The sequence below is a fragment of the Pelobates fuscus genome, chromosome 12, assembly GCF_036172605.1.
Source record: "Pelobates fuscus isolate aPelFus1 chromosome 12, aPelFus1.pri, whole genome shotgun sequence".
Taxonomy (NCBI): Eukaryota; Metazoa; Chordata; class Amphibia; order Anura; family Pelobatidae; genus Pelobates; species Pelobates fuscus.
The window spans coordinates 76,070,087-76,092,696 of record NC_086328.1 but is presented as its reverse complement, the minus strand read 5'-3'; positions in this window follow the sequence as shown (position 1 = coordinate 76,092,696).

Sequence of the window (22,610 nt, the reverse complement as noted above, 5' to 3'; positions counted from 1 at the left end):
AAGCACCTCAAGGGTGCCAAGTACAATCAATATGGAGACAGGACAGCAACTTGTAATCAGTGGGAGGTATAAGAACTGCTTTAAAACGGCAGGGGGGTTACAGTTAGGTCGCTTCTGGGTGGGTCCCGAATTCACGACCCAGCCCAAAGAGGCGCCGATCCAGGCAACCAGGGGAAGGTAGTGGGACAGCGTCTCCTCCCCCCGGCCTATGGCAGCGTATATAATCAGGGGGAGGCCAAACGTGTCAACTGTAGAAAACTTATTCATGCTTCATTGGGTATGCATAACAATCAACATCAGTAATACGGATAACTATTTATTAATCATAGAGTAAGTGATCCATATTGTCATTTGTTCCATTCCGGTTCCCCACATGGTAATTGCGAGAAATGCTATCTGAATATAGGGCTACCTTTAGGGGTACATAGATATAGGTACTTATGTAGCTTGCGGGGGGACCGGAAAAGGAGGGCAGAGAACGTGCAAAGGTATACATATCGTGTACCTCAATATAGCTAAGCGGAGAGATAGATCTTTCAACTCCGGATTACCGGACGGGGCAGTCACCACCGCCTCCCCCGCCCCCAAGCAAACCCTCCTGAATCGATGGGCCCCGGAGCAAAAATAAGATATAACAAAAAGGGTAAACATAACGTAAGGCCCAGGGAGACAGTAGCTCACCTGAAAACCCGTCAGGGCTGTAAAACCAAATGGGATGGGGGACTTACAATTAAGAGGTGCAAAAACACTGGCATTGGTGGTATTCACCCCAAAGGTCGGCCCACGAACCCCAAATCGGGGAGGGGGGGGGGGCAAATCCCAGCCCAGCATAGAAATACACGTAGCAATATGCAGTCAAAAATGAAACATCCATATATCGTACCCGCCGCCCGCCGCCCCGCAGCGATCCCGCCTACCCTCCATTACAAAACGATAATATACATTTGACCCCAGCCCCCAACAGCCCAGCAAAGAAAAATAATAATAATCGGGTGGCGGAGCTTGTCAAAATCTTAGGCAAAAAGGGGGCCTATCCAGCCTGTTAAAGTGGTCACAAGGCCAGGATTGAGGGGAGCGAGGATCCCCATCGCTCCCCAGTATCAATAATCCCGCCCGCATCAAAGGCAGCCCACCCCCCAAAGAAGGCCTCCTAGGAGATCCCGGTTACAAGGGGCCCAGCCTCCTTCAGCCACATGCCCCTCACTTAGTGATACACCAAAAACGCAACTTAACTCAAGATAAATATACGTGCGAGACAGGTTAATAAAAAACATACAAAAACGATAACCACCTTGAGCGACCCTGAACAACCCCCGCCGCCCGCCGCCCCATCCCGATCCCGTATCCCGGCCATAACATACACAAAGTACATAATAGTCCACAATCCACTGAGATTCAGCACAAAACGCAAAAGTTGAGCGGTGGGGCTCATCATACAGTGGGCAAGTAAGAGGCCATGTTTACATAGCAAAAAAGAAATCAAGGCCAGGATCGGGAAAAACGGACAACCCTAACCCTCCCCAACATCAGCAGACCCACCCGTGAAAAAAGCACCCCATAGGCCCAAGAAGGCCTCATCTAAGATCCCGGATGCCGGTGCCCCCAATAAAAAGGGGAGAAACCCCCCCCCCCCAATGTAGGGCCCAACATCCCCCTCCCAAACAAGGCATCCCACCCGCAAGGCCTTACCATCCGGAACATCAACTAGCCGCCTGGTAATGGAGACTGGGGCAGCAAATCACCTCAATCCTCTGTTGAATACCATTCGCGGGGAAGAGCATTCAGGACCTCCGCCTGCACCATCGGGATCACGAAGTCGTCGGGGGATCGGATCCCCAGCTCACTCAAGAACTTTGCTGGATCGCAGTCTGGAAACAAAACTTTCGTACGCCCATCTTTGAAGGCCAGCAACCTAAAGGGATGCCCCCAAGCATACTTAACAGAGTGATGCTGCAACAGTTCGGTAATGGGGCGCCATTCCCGCCGTCTCTGCAGGGTCTGAGGGGTCAAGTCCTGGTAGAGAGCAAGGACTGCCCCATTATGAGTAATCGGGTGGTCTCTGCCATACCGCATCAAGGCCTCTTTCGTTTGAAATGACAGGAACTTAATGATTACATCTCTGGGGCGCCGGTCATCCGCCCTTTTAGCACGGAGCGCTCTATGCGCCCATTCAATATGCCAGAGATGATCCGGGATACCGGGGAGAAGTGGCTTGAAAATACCCAAGACCACCTCATTTAGGGCTCCTTCCCCTGCCTGTTCCGGCAACCCCCGGAGGCGGACATTATTGCGCCGCGATCGATTCCCCAGATCATCTATTGCAGAGTGTGCAAATGACAGTTGGGAGGTTAAATGATTAATCTGGGCTGCGGCTGCATTGTGGGCCACGACTGTGGACTCCACCCGCTGCTCGAGGGCCGCCGTCCTTACCCCCAAAGCTTGAATCTCGGCCTTAACTTCGGTCGTGGTGCGGACAATCTCCGTGGCCAAATAACTGCGAACTTCAGCCAGTTTAGTCAAGATCTGACTGATGTCGGATTCCGGAGACCCCACAGCCCCTCCGCTCGCTGGGCTCGAAGGCGAACGGGGTGTGCCTTCTCGTCCGCCATCTTGCGTGCTCAATCGCACGGCGCGAGAGGCCGCGAACATATCAGGTACAGAAACCGACTCCGTTACCTTGGGCAGCCTTTTATTAAGAAAATACAATGCCCCCCTTGCTGTAAGAGCATACATGTAGTATGTACATGTGGTCACAAAGGTTTGTACAGGAGAGAAAGAGAATATATGATTATATTTTCTAGTATGCAATTTTTTAATTGAAATAACGAGCTACAGGTTTTTCCGTTAAACATCATGAATCTGTCATTGATTATTCTATATACTCTTTTGCCCCTCTTGCCATTTTTCATACTTTATGCCATTTGTCATCCTTTATGTTTATACACATCATCCAATATGTCATTACACAATTTGACAATTAATCATCAATACTATTTCACCAAATTTTCCATCTTTCAACCTATATGTAATTCACCGCTTATGACATCATTCACACTACATGGGATAGGTCACACAGACCCCCATTATTGTCAGTCACTAGTACTATTTATACAGAGTATGCCACCTCTTAAACACGTGTGCTTATACAGAGCATTTCACCTCTAGGACTGCTGCAGTTTACGCAGAGCATGCCACCTTTAGGACTGCTGCAGTTTACACAGAGCATGTCACCTCTAGGACTACTGCAGTTTACATAGAGCATGTCACCTCTAGGACTACTGCAGTTTATATGTAAATGAGGTACTTAACCTTTTGGACAGGTACCCAAATAGTGTACATGACATTCTTTGGTGATCCATTTTTCACTATTAAAATTAATTCAGTGAGCAATTCTTCAAGTGTTTCACTATTAACATTAAAGTGAGAGCCAGAAAGGCAATGCCAGTACATCTTATGGTAGTAGTTGCTTGTGTGTGCTATATAGGATATGCCTGTTGCAACCACTGTAAATCCCCACATGTGCGTCCAGACCCAGTGGCTAAGAACTATGGATACAGGACATCTCAACTCTACAAATAGTCCAGATTATACAGGGGAATTCAGTAGCAAATAATAAGCAACCCACCCCTAATACTCACACACAAACTGTGTCATATACAAAGATGGGTGTACCTTTTTTCCCCCTGCCATCCACAATGCTCTCTCCCCCTTTTTACCTTTCCCATATTACCGCCGTCCTACTGTCCCTTTGCTGTGAGAGGGTGAATTACCCGGTGTCTAGCGGAGTTTCCCCTTATTTGTTACATGCACATATAATGTTGCATGGAAGATAACAGTGGGTAAATCCCAATGTGTTCCATAGTTAGATATTGACTTTAATAAAATTGTGACCTATTGATAATAAGTTTCAAAGAATACAAAGTGAGACAGTACAATGACAAAAAGACATATCTATGCAATATACAGAAGGTTTGATGGTATGGCCCAGCACCTTGGAGAGAGACAGAGATCGGATTAGAAAAAGGGATTGAATTACATTTGCAGCAAACCGAAAGAAACAATGCATTGATCAGTACCATGGACAGTGACAGAAGCAAAATATAGACTCTAATCCACATATTGAAATGCCCACACTTTGCTCTCTCCAGTGGGGATAAAATCTAGATTAGAGGATGAAAAATAGGGGTTTTAAGAGAAGGAATCCAGGTAACAAACAGAATCTGTATAACGTTTTATTAAAATGGTCTACTAAATGATATTTTAAATCTTTAAGTAACATAATCATACCTTTATCACAACAAATATAATCCAGTCCTATATACCATGTGTGGACAGTCTTTGGCACTCCAGATGTTGTAGACTACATCTCCCTTGATGCTTTACCAATATTATGGGTGTAAGAGCATTATGGGAGATGTAGTCCACAACATCTGGAGTGCCTGTCCCTGCTACATACGAATATGAGGTCATGGGTACCATATGGAGGCAATTGTGTATTAATTAGCAAAAACAGTTAATTCGTTTCTAACTTAAGCACCAACTCAGAGTGAATTTACACTGTAATGTTGATTTTAGCTATTTTAGTGGCTAAATAACATGAAGGTGCCACCTAAACAGAGTACAATGGGCATGTACCGAATGGTGATTAAAGAGCTGGCTATCAGTGGTTCACAAATGCCAGGATTTAGTTAATTTTAGATTTTAGAATCTCTCTGCAGGATGCAGTCAGTGACTGCTGGTGGCCAGTTGATGTTGGAGCATTGTTATTATTAACATGTGTATAGTGCCAACTTATTCTGCAGCATTTTCAAAATTTCAAAATGATAACTCAGGGCATCATAACAACTCTTGCCTAATGGGTTTAATGAACAGTTTAAGCTCAAACTCTGGCAGATGACGCCTGATCACACAGCTCCTCTTCTTACTATGAAGGTCTGAGGCTTCAACAAGGAAACTTCAAATTAGGTGCTAGCCGATATTTTAAGCTTATCACTAACTCTCCATTTAGAAAATTGAGTGAAATAGATTCTAATTGAAGCCTTGGACCTTAGTGGGCCAGAGGGATTTGGCAACGTCTTCCAGATTTGTGGGTTAATCAGTTCGTTAATAGTTTAATCGCTTAAGGTAGGTGATGAAGTTGCAAAGTTTTTGTGGTGCCTGCAGTGTCCCTTTAACAGTAAATGAGACAAATCAGTTCACGTGGTGACAGGAACAAGAGATTAATGATGACTATACTGATAAACTGTGATAAATTGACATGAATGAAAACAACCCTACCACCTCTCAAACCTACCACCTCTCTACCACCTCTCAGACAAAATGAATTCCATTTGCCTATGTGTCTGTTAAGAAAAAAACACAAAATGCTGGTTGACACTTTAAGTGATGCATCAGTTGTGTTTTGATAAATAAGAAGCATGTTAAAGCAATAATATCATAAAATGTCAATACAAATATATCTTCAAATTTTTTCAAACTCTACCCAATTACTCTCAACCAGCCTGCATTTAGTAAAATAACAGGGGTTATAAATTATACAAAGCATGTAGCCTGTCTGTGGATCTTGCAGAGGACATTCATGTATGTCTGTACTGACGCCAAGCAGATCACCCCCAATTTCACCCTCCCTTTTCTTCTCTCCTCTCCCCTTCACTCTTTTTCTGTGTCCCTCTGCCCCCATGTCCCCAGCAGTGGACTACAATGCCGCCTAAATCTGTTGCTAAAAATATCTTAGGTGACTCAGACTAGCAGGCGGTGACTCAGAGGCATGTGGGGAAGAGAGAGAATTGTAGATAGACAGAGGAAGACTGGTAGAGAATTGGAAATGAAAAAAATGTGAAAGACAAAAAAATAGTCACTAGAAAAAAAGGTTTAATATTGTTTCGGAATTAGCACTGCAACAAAGAAGAGTTATAAGAGAGGATTAATCTATTTTCTTTTTTTGTCTTTTTCTGCACTTTTCGATCTAGTAAAACCCCATTCAGCAAAAAACTATTTTCTAAATTTAGTGAGAATAAAATTGGTCTAAAATCCTGATCTTCTCTCTATAACAACACTTACACAACATAGTGGTAGCCGTGATTAACAGGAGAACAATGATCAGAGGATAAACTGGATATTAAATTAGGTGATTCTACAGGAGAGTATAGTAAATTCTGGTTCCGTAGTGAGTTGACCCAGTGTAAAATGACTATATGAAACTTTGGGGGTAGGCTCTGTTTACATCAATCTCACCTCATAAATAAACCATAAATCAAGGTTCAATGCTGCAATATATACCATCTAGCATGTCAATATCACTGATTTGTTCATTTGTCTTTTTAATGTTTTGGGGAAAAAATTCCTAAATATAAATAAAACCCACATAGTATGACGTACCTATGTTCTATGGGTGACTGTCAGGCCCTTTAAAGACAGATGGAAGTATTTGTGTATTGTGTACAAGATAGAGGGGAAACTCAATATCTCGTACCCTATGTAGCCTATGGGCCAAGCAATTCAAAAAGTCTAAAAGAAGAAGTCGATACCCATGATTGGCTTATGAACATCATACCCCCTAGACAGTACAACAACGAAGGTCTATCATAAGGACAGAAATTGAAGAAATTGTTCTATGACATCTCTTTTTTCCTTCAGCACTAACTGGGGGAAGGCTGGCAACTTCTGTCTTGTAGGCAAGTACAGTGGGATGGCTTATTTGGTGGCCCAATCAACCCATTGTCCCAACCAAGACCACACAATCCCAAACTGGCAATTCTGACACATTTCTTGCCTGCTCCCTTTCTCATGCCTTATTCAACAGATGAGTGGTTATGTGAGAATGCATACAAAACCTCCTTTGTGCAGGAAGCATGCCGGCCTGTTGCCCCATACCACCTTTGCCAACCCAGGCCTGGCACTAATTTTTTATTTCAGTGCTCATCAATGCCTTAACCTCTAACACTGTTTTATCAAGATGTTTTTTTGTTGTTATTTTTATTTAGGGTTTTCAAGAAGCAGGACTTGCTCTGTCTAACCTAATCAACTATAGAAATCCATCAATATATAGATAGATAAAATAATAAAAAGAACTGAGCAATAAAGTAAAGGTTCCTGTAATGCCCCTGATGATCTATGGTTGAAATTGGCTCTTCAAGGTGAACCCTAGAAAATGTGACACGTCTCCAGTGGAGCATGTTGAATTATAAGTAGGTTCAATAAGGCTGTAGATTCCCATTTTTGCTTTCTCACTACTAGTAAAAGATGGAATTATTGCCCATCGCATTTAAAAAACAAGATTTCCTGAGTATTTTTAGGTTTAGGGATTGCTTGTTTTGAATTATCTGCTTATACAGATTTTAGATGATTTATGAGCCCTACAAATGACAATAGATCTTTCTGCCCAAATCTGTCCCCTGTAGTTCCAGAGCTTAATACATTTTCCTGCCCTGTTCCCCAAATTGATGTAATCCAAATTTCCACATTTTTAGGAAGGGAATCAGATAAAATTTCATATGTTAAGTAATAATAAATATGGAATAATAATCCATCAATAGGCTTCACGTAAACCGATATGCATTAGTGTTATTATTTCTGCAATTATTAATTCCAATAGCACATCATTTGTCTGCATTTATTATCTGAGTGGATGTCTGCAGAATATGGATGAGACTGAGCTGGTTTTAGTAAAATGGCAAGCCCAAGGGTGAGGTAGAGGGGAGAAAACATGAGAATTGCAGAATTCTGCTTTAGTTATACACAGCTAGAGAGAGTCAGAGAGAAGAATGAAAAACCGGACAAAGAGAGAACAGGGATATTGATCTGAAAACAATGAATGATAAAAAGAAAAAAAACAGAAGGAAAAATACTAACTAAAATGGGGGATTAGCAATGCAGCAAGGAGAGAGAAGGATATACAAACTGATCATTGAAAAAGTGAGAGACATGAGTAAATAAAAGATAAGGTAAGTGGACTATAGAAAGGGAGGTAGGGAGAATAAGTGAGCTAGCGAGAAACAAGGGGAGGGCGAAAGAGTGATAAAAAAAAGGAGGGGGCAAGAATGAGAGAGAAAGGGAGGGATGCAGGGGAGAAACGGAGGAGTTTTAATCATCACAGAAACTCTAAATTTAGCTCTAGATGCTATTTATATAACAGGACAAATGTATACTGAAGATAAAAACATGCACATTGTGTACAAGCTATTTATAGCCCATACAGAATTCCTTTATACACTATATAATGTTACTGCATGTATACAGTATGCATTTATATATATATATATATATATATATATATATATATGTGTGTGTGTGTGTGTGTGTGTGTGTGTGTATTGAATTATTATTTATAAAGCACCAACACACTCTGCAACATTGTTTAATGTATTTTCATATCAGTTATAAAATAATCAGTGCATGTTAACTGAGCTGTATATGCCAGCCATAACGGAAAAGATGGTCAGGCTATCATCTGCCGCAGCAAAAATTAGAATACACAGATATTTTATTGAACAGATCTCCCACTGCTGTACTGTATCTCTGAATCTGCAGTCAACAAAACCAGGAACCATGTAACACAGGCAGTGCAAACAGGTTCTTTTTGAGTAGATTACAGTGTCCTATATTGCTAATAAATATTTGGGGTCCCTTTTGGTGCCAGAAGCTGATAATTCTGTTATCAGGGCCCCATCTGCCTTCTGAACAGAAATGTGTGAGACAGACTATCTCAATCTACCATTCTCAGAGGCAAGACTAGCATACATGACATAGTGTGGCACAGCCGTTGTGTTAATTGCATGAATTCTGTATTTACAGTTCTCTTTGCTTCTCTCTATATTCTGGGTACCAGTATGAAAATCTGTTACAGTACATGGGCTGTGTATGCATGTTGTGATAGGAGGAGAGGGGGAGGCTGATAATGCACAATACACTGCGTTCAAGCTCAGTACGTGCATGTACGTGTGTATGTAGATATGTATAAATTTCCTTATAAGGTGCACACTGTGAAAAGTACTTTAAAAGGTTTCAATTCTGGTTACAGCACAATTTAGGGGTGTGTAGTGTTGAATGACAAAATCATAGGGGCTCCCAGTATTTTAATTTTAAGGGTACCAGGATGAGAAGGAGGGAGGATGGCACTGCATTGCCAGCTAGGAGTTATTAATAGAACAGCTAAAATAAGGAATTCATTATAAGGAGGGGTGAAAAAAGAGGGAGTGTGTGGGAGACAGTGCGTGGGCGGAAGTAAAGAGGGAGAGCAAGGACAGAGAGAGGTGTAAAGAAAAAGCATCAGAATTAAAGGAAAAAAGATAGATAGATAGATAGATAGACAGACAGATAGATAGATAGACAGATAGACAGATAGATATATATATAGATAGATAGATAGATAGATAGATAGATAGATAGATAGATAGATAGATAGATAGATAAAATAATGTACAGGCAGATGGACAGACAGACAAACAGGTAGACAGATAGATAGATAGATAGATAGATAGATAGATAAAAGAATGTAAAGGCGGATTGACAGACAGACAGACAGACAGACAGACAGATAGATAGATAGATAGATAGATAGATAGATAAAAGTATGTAAAGGCGGATTGACACACACACAGATAGATAGATAGATAGATAGATAGATAGATAGACAGATAGATAGATAGAACTAAACAACAGTATACATTACAGAATAAATTATATTAATTATAAGCTACTGTAACACTATAACCTATACCCACACTATAATATACACCCATTTTAACCCAAATCACACTATGACCTAGACCAGGCCTGCACAATCTCCACCACCCCCAGATGTTGTGAACTACAACTCCCATGATCCCCTTGTTATCAGCCATGATTAAATGGCTATCTGTTTCATTCAAAAAAACATGGGCGTTGGCTACCTATTTCATTAAATAAATCATGGACGTTGAAGTATAAAAACATCTGGGGGCCGCAGGTTGTCCAGGCCTGAGCTAGACCTAACCCAAACTACATTAGAAACACCAGACTGTTACTTGTCATAAACGTTGCCCATTTTGTAACCCATACTTATAATAAAGCCAATCTGTAACTAATATACAGTATAACACCACACTGAAAACTATACTCACATTACAACTCATACCAACGCCACCAGGGATGCATTAAGTCAATGGATCTTTATGAGGAGATGCTGACTGGCGCAGCACGGGATTTTGCCGATCATGTGTAATAGCCTCTCAATGCTTTCCCATAGGAAAGCATTGGATTGGCTGAGATTGTCAATTCTGATGATCTAGGGGGTAAATCAGGGGATGGACTCACGCAGAGCTTGAAAAAAGGTATGTTTTCTGCTTATTTCAAGGGGTAAGAGGGGTAGGAGGGGAACAGGCAGCCAAATAGTGTTTTTATCACTATAGGGTCAGGAATACACATTTGTGTTTCTGACCGTACAGTGTTCCTTTCATTTTGATCTTTCAACTGTTTAGCAGATAACTCCCCTATTTGCTATTTGTATGTGGGACACCCATTTAAGGACACCAAATAACACCAAATAACACCAAATAAGGGTGTTTTCTACTAAACAGTGCCCTGATTTGGTATCTTAAATATCTACTAAACATCTGGAAGATGAAAAATAAGAAAAGCCATTTTCTTAATTTTGATCTTATATGCTATCCTTATGTCAGATTGCCATATTTAATCATACCAAATTAGGAAGCCATCTACTGAATACATATACATTTTCACACACACACACAGACACACACACACACATACACACACAGACATATACACACAATCATAGACATATACAAACACAATCACAGACAAGGCTGGGCAGAGGTGGCTGGGCCGATGGGAGCAATAGAATCGTACTTATTAGAAAATCTTTGCCTAAAAAGCAGACTTTGAGAAGCAGCTGTCAAGCTCTAGTCAATTTCAAGACATCTTGCAACACAAGAGACCACTACATGATTGGGTATTGTATATTAATAAAGAAGTATATATACCTATTTTTCATTGTCCATTATAGGTTATATTATGCCAGCCTCTGACTTTTTCCAGTTCCTGCTACTCAGTAACAGGAGTCTTTTCTCCTGATAGCTAATGATAGCTAATGCATAGTTGCACAAAGACATTGTTACCCTTGGTTCCACAGACTGTTATTACATGAACTTTTACTTGATGGGAACCAATACCCATTTTTTGAGTGACATTTGATATAGCATTTTATGTATTTTTATTATCTGCTATACTGCACGTTTTTATTTTTATTTTTATCAGTTCACTGCTTAGGCATCCGTGCCCCCCCTTTAGAGCTAGGGGCAGCACTTTTCCTGGATACTTCTGCTATAGCATTTTATGTATTTTTATTATCTACTACTTTGCTAAGTTTTTTTTAATGTTATCAGTTCACTGTTTAGTTACCAGTGCCTCTCTTTTACACTGGGGGTAGCACTCTTCCTAGATATCCCTTCAGCAAAACTACAAGTTTTAATTATCACAGCTTTCTCACATGTGATTTCCTGGTACGTTTAGGATCTAGTATCCTTACTTTATACTGTATCTCTTAAGCCTGTATGGTTTTTTTTTTAATACTATTTGAGATTCATTGTGAGTTTGTGTTTAATTCATTTAACGGTTGTTAACCTCCAGTAATTTGGAGGAAGTAATTCGTCCCCAACTTTCCACTCTATCTGGACAGTTTTTTTCTGTCCGTACTTATCTTATTTTACGATCACAGACATACACACATAACCACACACACAATCACAGCTGCTATACTTTGAAAATGCCTTTTTATGAGTTATATCTATAATGACCCACGGAAGCTCTGAGGATTGAGCAGTATGTAAAGATTAAATTGGGGATTGTACCACTGAACAGCATATTATAAAATAGCCCTGATCTCCTTTTTCAATTTGGGGCATGTTATATGCCTGACACTATAGCATGCTCTTTCCATTTGACATGGCCGCACCTTTGGTTTTAAAGGAACACTGTATTCCTAATACTATAATATCCTTCTGCCCCCCCCCCCCCCTCTCCACTGCAGCAGATAAACAGTTAAAAAAAACTTTAAACAATCACTAATATGCCACTCGTGCATTAGGAATTCCCCATAGAAAAGCATTGAATGGAGGTTCCTGGAGGTCCTCCTGCAAACTGTGAGGACTTCCAGCATCGTTTTACAGAGTTAAACTCTGTGAAACTACAGAAAGCGCCTCTAGTGGCTTGTGAACCTGCCGCTTGGAGAGGAAGGGTCCCAGGACATAAGGCACTGACTCCCATTATGGTGGGCCTTGAGGTGGTGAGAAAGCCTGGCATAACAGACTGAACTTGTTGCATATGTATGGAGCTTTCCCGTTTTTTTTTTTTTTTAAATTCTTTATTTTTGCTGTACATGCAGTAACAACAGGCTTGCAGAGCCACAACAGCAACTGCAGGCTTTTTCATAGCATTTTACAGTGTGGCAGATTAAACAGCACATTTTTTTTTAAGAACAAGAAAGTATCTGACTTTTGAACATCTGTAGATTGTTTTAAACATGCTAAACTAGACAGGCTTATGGTTGATTTCGTTACGTTAAGATTATGTGGAGTATATGGCATTACATTCTTGAGGAGTACAAACATTTATACATATGCCAGGATTATAATTGTTTGAATTCTTGCTTTAGTGAATAATCAAAATGAGCTTGACCGGTAGGAGAAGTCAGAGGAGAGACACAGTGGGAAGACATTGCATTTGCGGACATCATAGCATTGTTTTTTAACGTTGTGTGTCATATACGGCAGCTAGCGAAACTATGCTGTAAGTTTACATGCGATATACATTTATATTGCTAACTGGGATGGTCAGGTAGGTGAGTTGGTTCATCGGCATCTGCCAGTGTCACTATTCCTAGGACATCATGCTAGGGTGTATATTTTTAAATCAGTGTTAGTTGGGCAGTGCTAGCTAGCTTCACAATACGGTTTAAGGATACACCTATAGGCAACGGTAAAAGCTCTGCAAGGGGTGACATGGTGGCAGTGCAAGGATTAGTACATTACGATTATTAAGAATGCAGGGAGCAGTTCATGTGTAAAGAGGCCCCATTCTGCTGCCCGTGCCTATCCGATCCCCTCTGGGTGCCAGGTGCATTCCTCATGGGCTCTCTCGGGTATCCTGCTTTTCTGCGTCACAGCGGGGCAGTGTGAGCTTCTGTGCCCGAGCCTCAGCTGGGGTGACATGTTTGTTTGTCGGGCTCGTCTCCGCCTTGGGGCTGAGTTCCGTAGCACTCTGTACGTCGTTGTCGGGCAGGGTAAAAGGGCTTAAAGGATCTTGACTCTCTGTTGTGCCCTGTGTCTGCTGTGATGTCTCATGTCTGTATTCGCCCTCTTGCGCTGGGGTCGTTGTTGTAGCTTTGCCCGCCATGTTGGTGAGGTCTGTCCTGCAATCATGGCCTGCTGAGTTTGCTTTTTGGCTGGGAGCAGTTTCCCAGTCGGGAGGCTGCTGAACTGTGTGGAGACGGGTGGTCGTGTTTTGGCCTCCAGTTTGCGCCAGTAGTTGGTGAAGATTGCGTCCAGTCTCTGTATGACCCCTTGTTGTGGGTCTTTAGGCTCGGATTGACACATGGCATCCGCCATTTTGTGTGCCGCGTTGTGTAGCATGCTTGGCGGTGCTATTCCCCATTGCGCTCTCCCTGTTCCAGGTTTGCCTCCCTGGTGTGGACCGCGATCACCCCCGACGGTCCAGGGGGGGAGTAACGGGGCTCCTGTCCATGACGTGTTGGCATTCCGTGGCACCGGACCGGGAGGTCGGCCGCCTCTCCGGCTCGACGGGCCCCAGGCCTCAAAGCCACAAGCCAGATGGCCAGCCGGCCCCAGACGAGCTGCAGACCCCATTGTCTTTTGTGTGCCCTTTCGTGGATCAGGTGGGGCTGTTTGGGTTGCCCCTTTCGGGGTGTTTAGGGTCAGATATAGCTTGTTTTTGCCTTGATGTCTGGGGAGCTCTGCTGCTGCACGTCCGTCTTCCAGGGGCCAGGCCCCGCCCCCGAGCTTTCCCATTTTTACATCATTTGTAGGGGCAATGGGAGAAGAAGTATCAGGCACAGAGATTAACTCTCTAAAGTGGCCTATCTCTGGCATAGAATGACTGAAGCTGGCATCCTTTCATCATCATCGTTATACTCTATTTGACCTATCATGCATTCTATAAAAATATGCAACTTTGACACTGTTCTATGCTAGTTTGACTCTCTCTCTCAATATATATATATATATATGTAAGATTATGTTCCATTTGTCATACTCTGTAGCTATCAGCAAAAATGACCTGCAGGTTGCACTTAAAATGTGACAAATATCTTTTTCACAGTAGCACAGAGAATCATTCTTCTTAACAATCACCATGTTGTATATCTATTTAGTTGGTACAATATTTGCATCTCCCTAATCCTTGTCTACCTATTTGTAAGCCACGGGTGCATTATTGTGAATATTGAACTGGATTGACACTTACATCAAGTTTAAAGTTGACCACGTCTGCAACATATTCTATTGGTCAATTAAGAATATTTGAAATTAACGAAATTTGCAGCCAACATTCCCAGAAATAAATAGAGAATCTGTTATTTATAAAACATCCATTGTATTGGTGCAGTTAGTTAAAAAATAACATTTCAAATTACCATTTCCAAAATGACAACCATTACCCATGGCTCATGAGTATGTTTGAGCTGTGCTATTACTCTGATTTTACCCTGGAGTTTATAATAAATGCTGTTTTCTGATGAAAATTGAATTCTTCGTCCATCTCATGTTCCTTCGATGTGAGTGGCATACACCCGATTCGTAAATGTCTACTAAGTTGCAACAGTGTGTTGGAGCACCATGAACCATACCACTGGAGGGCCATTATCGATTAACCACACCAAGACTATGTATCATAAGTCCACGTCTCAGCCCAAGGTATGAACCAGTGACTTATGCTATTACAGTACCCATAGACTAAACACGCTTGATGTCAAACTTTTTTTCCTTCCTTTTTCCCTGTAATTATTCACTATTAAATATTTTTAGATTTATTGTATGATTGTCATTACAATGTACAATTTCCAATTTTTCCCTTCTCTTGCTAAAACTTCAAAGCTAGTAGCCAAGCAGCATAAATTAGTAGCCAAGAAGAGGGATACAGTGACAACAATCTTCATGGAACTTTTCTCTAATTAGAAAAAGTTGGTCTACCACTATCTATAACACTAAAGCACGATGTAAAGAACTATGTACTACCTTTCAGTTATATAAGTAACATTGTCCTCGACTCCTTAAGGGGAAATATAGTGTCTCTAGACCTATAAACTACTAAATTTTTTATTATGTAGCTACAAAGACAACAGAGACATAAAGATAAATATCTAGATGAACATATATTTCATTGCATGCATTTCTAAGTTTCTTAATTGCCTCTAATAATGTTTTACATCTTTCTGTGTTGTATTCACCTTTTTTTCTACTCTTTGGTTGTCGCCCTCTTTATTGTACTTTTACAATAAGCCATTTCCGTCACATCTCAGATATATTTTTTCCGCTTCCCACGCATAAAAAGAAAAAAAAATCAACATTGACAGAATAAACACTAGCACTTAGCTCTGTAATACCTTTAGTAATGCCGTCATCTTTACTGCTAGAGAAATATTTTGTGAAGAATTTAAAGGAATAAAATGATTCTTTGGATCTAGTCCTGAAAGATATGTCTACCGAAAGGAAGGTTGTAGGTATGCCTCAAAAATTTATTTTACAAAAGTTGTCTGGTTCAGGTAGGCATGGATTTTTCTAAAATTTGGGAATTAACAAGCAATCAAAGAAATACAAATGTTACCTACGACACAAGAGAAAATAGATGTAATTATTATGATTATTATTACCGTATGTTATTATCTTGTTATTTTGTTAGATTGTTGCAGATTATGTATAAATGTAGGAGCAAAAAAACTCAATTTTTTTTAAGGTTTTTTTATGAAACTGCAGTGTTCCTGTATTTTGGGTAAGTAGTACTGTAAGAAAAGTCACAAATGTGAGAATAAAGTAATAAAAGTGCACTATTACATTACAATACATTACAAGTACTAAAGTAAAAAAGCTTAGTATTAGAAATTTGACTTGTTTTTTTAAAATCATAACCGCCTATACTTTCTTAAAGGCATGCTACAAAGAGTGATACTGATTGGATCAGAATTCAAGGATTTTACTATTACCATGACGTAAAGTCATGATTTTATTAATGACACGGAGGCGAGTATTATGCTGCACTCTTTCTTTATTTCCCTCAGCAGCAAAGAAAAAACTTTATAAATATAACAGTAGTAACATTAACAGTCTTAGGTGTATTCTTCCTAGTAACAGGAACAGCCAATCAGGAACAGCCAATCAGGTTCCACTTCTCCAGCATAATAGGCTCTGTCAGCCAATCCTGTTCCTCTTTATTTGCAGTCCCGAAGTAGTAAAGTGTCCAACCGAACATGAAACTGTACAGGAAGGAGTTTTCCCTTTCGATGTAGGGTAGATTAGGCTGTAAAAGAGGAGAAATATGGTAATACCTTAGCATCAAACTGGGTGTATGCATAATCATAGGTATTTGAGCTAGTGTTTGGTCAATGTTTGTCCAAGGGGATATTATTTAATCTGTAGATACTGGTGAACGTATAGACAAAAGACTATCATAGTGAAGACTCACCTGGTTGCAAGTATAACTGTAATTTAATAGTCTGTTAAAATGACTTACCGTAGGTCAACTTACCCAACTCCCGTCTACCTTTCCACCGTCGCCGGGTGGGAGGGAGGGATAATACTCGCCTCCGTGTCATTAATAAAATCATGACTTTACGTCATGGTAATAGTAAAATCCTTGAATTTTATTAAGACACGGAGGCTCCTATTATGCTGGTTTAAAGCTGAGAAACTACCGTTCCTGCGAAGTGTTGTATTGGTTTGAAGTAGAAATCACGGAAGGTGGTTTCTGAGGACCAGTCGGCCGCTTTCAAAATGTCTTCCAGGCGACAACCCATGGAAGAGGCCTTGGAAGCCATTGCTCCTCTTATGGAGTGAGGAGAAAATATGGAGGTGTCAATTCCTGCCGTAGTCATGATCCATTTGACCCAGCGGGCCAGGGTTGTGGTAGACACCGGTAGGTGTGGTCTTTGGAAAGAGATGAAGAGTTCATGTTTATTTGGGTCCCGTGCGCATTTCGTAGAGTTGTAGGCATTTAACCGGGCATAAGAGAGGCTTGTCAGGAAAGGCTGGGTATGTCACTCTCTTTGTCGAGCTTTTTGTTCTCCGTGATATATCAAAAGTGACCCCTTCTGGCGTATAGGACCGTGCGGTGATGTCTAACGCTCTAACGTCTGAGACCTTTTTGCAGGATATGAGGCATAGGAGCATGACCAGTTTTGCCGACAGTTGTTTCAAAGATAGTGATGCGTTATCCGGCCAAGATTTGAGGAAAAGGAGGATAATGGAGACGTCCCATAGCACTGAATAGCGTGGTAGCGGGGGTCGTGCGAATCTGATGCCGCGTATGAGTCGGCATACCAGTGGGTGGCGTCCTATCGGTGCGCCATTGATGCCTTGGTGTGCGGCCGAAATGGCCGATCTGTAGAGGTTCACCATACGGTATGCTTTGCCGTTTTCAAATAATGAAGTTAAGAACTGCAGGATCGAATTCAGAGGAGCCGATATGGGATCCAAGTTCCGTTCCATGCTCCAATCGTGCCATTTGCTCCAAGCAGATTTATAAGCTTGTCTCGTGCCGGGTGCCCATGCGCTCTCGAGAAGTTGGAGAGTTGATTCCGAAACCCCTTCGATTGAGTAGGGTTCCCGGAAACCAGCCATGCCGTGAGATGTAGTAGTTGTTGTTGAATCAGGGGGTGAGGGGACCCGTCCGGGTCTTGGAGCAGGTAGTCGAAGCATGGAAGCGTGCGGGGTATGTCTACCGCCATTTCCAGCAGAGAAGGAAACCATGGTTGAGACGGCCATAATGGTGCCACGAGCACTGTCGTTCCCCTCTGTTGCCGTAGATGTATTAGGCATCGGGGAATCAATGCAAAAGGAGGAAACGCGTAGTTCGTTGTGTAGGACCAGTCTTGGGTAAAGGCATCTGTTGCCAGTGCTTCTGGGTCCGGTTTCCAACTGAAAAACCTGGGGAGTTGCTTGTTCAAACGGGAGGCGAACAAGTCTTTTGGATGGAGGGAGGGATTGGATGTCTTGAAAGACCCTGGGGTTCAGGTGCCAGTCGCTGGAATCCCTGAGGTGTCTTGAGTACCAATCCGCCGTTGTATTGCAGAGTCCCGGAATGTACTCCGCTGTGACCGAGATACCCTGTGCCAGGCAGAATTGCCAAAAGTCTCGTGCCAGATTCGCCAAGACCTTGGACTTCGTGCCGCCCAAGTGATTTATATAACGGACTGCTGATATGTTGTCCATTTTCAATAGAATGGCACATCGGGCTTGAGTCGTTGAGAAACTGCGGATTGCAAAAGAACCGGCTAGGAGTTCTAGGCAATTGATGTGAAGCGTTGATTCCACTTCGGACCATCTGCCACCTGTAGAGATATTGCCACAACGTGCACCCCAACCGTGCAAGCTCGCATCGGATTCTATTACTATGTCTGGTGCGGTGCCGAAAATGGCCCGGCCATTCCATGCTTCCATATGGGAGAGCCACCATCTGAGTTCTGTTTTTGCCTCTGTGTCCAGAGAGATCATGTCCGTGTATGAAGACCCGTCTCTCAGATGAGAGGCTTGTAGGCGCTGTAACGCTCGATAATGTAGAGGGCCCGGGAAGATGGCCTGAATGGAGGCCGCCAAGAGGCCAATCACTCTCGCCAATTGCTTTAGGGAGATTAGGGGAATCTTCAGAGTGCGTCTGATCTCCTTCTTTATGGTGGCCAATTTCGCAGTCGGCAAGTGTAGTGTCTGTAGAGTAGAGTTCACTATGAGGCCCAAAAACTCTATCTGTCGTGTAGGGGTCAGGATGGACTTTTTCTGATTGATAAGAAAGCCCAGGTTCTGTAAAAGATTCTGTGTCCACGTCAGATGGGTCCTGATAATGTGGTTGGACTGACCCATGATGAGGATGTCGTCTAAGTAGATTATGAGACGAACCCCTCGACTTCGAAGTAGAGCCACCACAGGTTTCAAGAGCTTGGTGAAACACCATGGGGCTGAGGAGAGACCGAATGGGAGACAGGCGAATCTCCATTTTCTTCCTTGCCATATGAATTGGAGGAAGTCTTGGTGCTGACGTGTGATTGGTATTGTGAGGTAGGCGTCCTGGAGGTCTAACTTGACCATCCAGTCTGACGGTTGTAGAAGATCTCGGAGGCAGTGTATGCCTTCCATTTTGAAATGGTTGTAGGCAACAAAAGTGTTGAGCTGTTTCAAATTGATCACTGGGCGGACGCCGCCGCCTTTCTTGGCAAATTAGAATAGGTTGCTCACATAGCCTGGGGTAGTCATAGGGATCTCTAAGATGGCCTGTTTGTGTGCCAATTCCAAGACCTCCTTGGATATAAGGGAGGCGTCTTGTTGGGAGAACAGCATTCCCTGTGGCGGGGAGATTTGTACTGGGAGGGACAGGAACTCTAAGGCATACCCTCTTACCGTATTCAATACCCAGGCATCTGATGAAATGTGTGACCATACATGGAAAAAATGTCGGAGTCTGCCCCCCACTGCCCCTAGGGAAGAAGGAAGTGTGAGAGGACTTACCATAAGGTCGTCTGCTTGGTCTGGTACCACGTGATCTACGAGCAACCCATGGCCGCCCACGTTGTGGGAAGAAGGCCGGGGTGTTACGGTGCTCTGTGAAGGAGGTTTGTCCAGTGTAGGAGCCTCGGTTCTGTCTGAATGAACCCCTGTTAACACGGCCGGACAGACGGCTCCTGGCTCTTCCGGCCCCACCAAAAACCTTAGGGTGGAAAACTCTGCGCATATTCGATTGCGCCTTGCCTAGGGCAGTAAAGGTATGTACAAAGGAGCCAAGCTCCTTGACAAAATTGTCTCCGAACAGGAGACCACGGGCCTGGGTGCCCGGCTCGGTAATAGCCATATTCACCAATTTTGGCTCTATCTTTAATAAGATCGCCTTGCGACGTTCTGTGGCCATCGCACAGTTGGCATTGCCGATCAGGCAAATTACTCTTTGAATCCAACCACTTATGGCGGAACGATCTAATTCCTGGTCGTTTTCGACCATATCAAAAATTTTGGTTGCTGGGCCCAATATATCCAATAATTTATCCTGGCAATTGCGCAGGGAGAAATCAAGGCCCTTATTAGGCTTCCAGCCCGTCTTGCCCAGGAATTGGACGATTGCAGGTGTTCTGCAGGCCTCGTCCGGGACGGTAGGGCGTGGGCATTCTGCCCGTAGCTTATTGCGTGTTGCCTTATTTAAAGGCTTGCGAGTTCTTGATGCAACGTATTTGGCCACATGGGCCGAAGGGGACCAGTCTGCTGACCTTGGATGACGCAGGTCATCGGGATCGAACAGAGGTTCCCCATAGGGGTCAACTAAATTGTTTGCATCGTCTGGGACCTTAAGCTCCATGTCAAATGATTCAGATGGAGGCGTATTATGGTCTCTGGGGCCATGGTCTTCTACCATATCATCGGATTCGGGATCTGATGGATCCTCTGTATCCATGCAGGTTTCCTCTTCAATCTCGCTGAGATCTGACTCAGAGTCTATTTGGGCTTTTGCCCGTTTCCATAACCTAGCCGATTTTGCCCGGCTAGTGGCTCTTTTGCGCGGTGGTATATTAGGCGCGCCATCTGTGACAGGTTTATAGCTGTCCATCTGTGAGATTGAAGAGTGTTTGGTTTTTGCCGTGGCCTTGCGGCCAGAGTGAGGTAGTAAAGGGGCTACCACTGGCAAGGTCTGGGCAACTGTCGGCTGAGCCGACTTCTGTGCCTCAAGCAGAGCCTGTGAAAGAGTCTGCGAGAAAGATTCAGACATCAGTCCCATGGCCGATGTGAGGGCTTTTGTCATAACATGGGACATAGTGTCGTCAATCAGAGACTGCATATCAGCAGTGGGAATAAAATCAGCGGGGTTAGCCGCTCCAAATTCAGATACCCCTGTGGGTGTTTTTACACTCCCTGGTTTAGTGACAAGGGACCCAGAAGGGGTGGGTATCTCTTTCTCACCAGGCATGCTGAGTATGAGATTGGGCAATAGTAATATCTAGCTGAAACTAAAAATGGGTGCAATATACCTTTAAGTACAATGTAAAAATAATTACTCACATAAACTTAGCAGTAATTTGACAAAATATTGCAAGAGTCACAGGTAAATGCAGAAAACAGCAAGGAGGGAGCAAAGAGCCGTCCAACCGCCACTACAGCTTTAACCCAACTCCGAGGACCGGGCGTTGGGGGTGGAGCTGTGTGTGAGCGCGGGAAGGCAGGAAAATGGCCGCCGTGGGCGGCAGAAAGGAAAAGAAAATGCGAATAGCCGGTAAGCTGTGCTCGCGGCGAATGTGTAATCACTAGAAAGTGTACACATTCCAGCGCCGCGAGCAGGGAACCGGCATTTGAGCTCTAAGAGCTCTGTGGGTGGCGGCCGTTCACGGCGCCAGTAAAGAAAAAGGGCGCGAAGCGCCGAATGCGGCTCCAGCCGACCTCTCCGAGCCCGCTCGTAAATTAGGCTCTGGGGAACAGGCTGGACCGCGGAAAATTAAAGGCAGAGATAGTAAAAGGAAATAGTGATACAGTACGTAAGAAATCAATGAAGGATAACAGTAAAACTTTTGAGACAGTCAAAATACTTGTAGTAATAATGACAATGAATAGCAATAAATAATAATAATAAAAGTAATAAAATATCAGAATAAGTATGATAATAGTGATAATAATAATAATAGTAATAATAATCCCACAGTTAAGGAGCCTGAGGGATCAGATATACTTAACTGAGGGAGCAGCAAAGAAAGAGGAACAGGATTGGCTGACAGAGCCTATTATGCTGGAGAAGTGGAACCTGATTGGCTGTTCCTGATTGGCTGTTCCTGTTACTAGGAAGAATACACCTAAGACTGTTAATGTTACTACTGTTATATTTATAAAGTTTTTTCTTTGCTGCTGAGGGAAATAAAGAAAGAGTGCAGCATAATAGGAGCCTCCGTGTCTTAATAAAATCCTGGGATAAATTCAGCATTCAATGAGATCCCAAAATGTATTTTATTCTCTTCATTCCATTCTTGCTTTTAAATCTCCCTCTATTTCTTGGTAGAACTACTCTATATGCCATGTATCAGCATGTAGATGAAGCATGTGAAGCTCATTTAAGTTGTTGTGGGGACAGGAGTGTCAGAGTGACTTCTTACATACAACAGTTAAACCATCTGGCAATGGTTTCACCTCAAAGTTGGGGTTCTAGCACCTTGCACTTTGGCCTCCTGACTTCCATTCCTCTCAGAAATACAATACAAGCAAGGATCAGTGAGATGCCCGCTGGTAGACTAAGAGTGTGAGTTGACATCCTCAATCTTTCAATAGACACCCATTGAGAATAATAGTGCATATTGTGGAAAACTGGCAAGAGAACTGCAACTTTTGGGCCAAAATAGCCCAGCTGAAAAAATAACCATAAATTGA